Source organism: Hyalella azteca, unplaced genomic scaffold, assembly GCF_000764305.2.
Source record: "Hyalella azteca isolate HAZT.00-mixed unplaced genomic scaffold, Hazt_2.0.2 contig16585, whole genome shotgun sequence".
In the NCBI taxonomy this organism is placed as follows: Eukaryota; Metazoa; Arthropoda; class Malacostraca; order Amphipoda; family Hyalellidae; genus Hyalella; species Hyalella azteca.
The window spans coordinates 1-775 of NW_025946401.1; positions in this window are offsets into that span (position 1 = coordinate 1).

Below are 775 nucleotides of genomic sequence, written 5' to 3' on the forward strand. Positions count from 1 at the left end.
GATTGGGAATATTGGGGCATGAGCTGCTGGGAGCGTGGGAATATTGGGACTTGCGCTGCTGGGAGCGTGGGAATATTGGGACATGCGCTGCTGGGTGCGTGGGAATATTGGGACATGCGCTGCTGGGAGCGTGGGAATTTTGGGACATGAGCTGCTGGGAGCGTGGGAATATTGGGACATGAGCTGCTGGGAGCGTGGGAATATTGGGACATGAGCTGCTGTGAGCGTGGGAATATTGGGACATGCGCTGCTGGGTGCGTGGGAATATTGGGACATGCGCTGCTGGGAGCGTGGGAATATTGGGACATGCGCTGCTCACTTAGGCCGCTACGTGTACTTGGGCCGCTACTTGCACTTAGGCCGCTACGCGCACTTAGGCCGCTACGTGCACTTAGGCCGCTACGTGTACTTAGGTCGCAACGTGCATTTGATATGTAGTCTAAAACGACAGTTTTTTTTCCCCAAAAACAACATTTTTGACGCAAAAATCAGGCGCTTAATTTTTTGAGAGCTGAATTCAAAATAAAATTTTGGTGAGCATGCGTGAAAAAGAAAAATATATATATTGAACGTCTCAAAGCGTCAATGACCACGCAATCCAAGGTCGCATCTCTGTGGCCTTGGGCATCAAGGTCCAGTTATCTATTTGCAGATCCGAAAGTATCGACACGAGGTGGCCCTGCCTGAAATAGCGTCCCATGGCTCTTTTGGGGCTTAAAATAGCAGCACATGGCTCATTTTGGGCTTAAAATAGCAGCACATGGCTCTTTTGGGG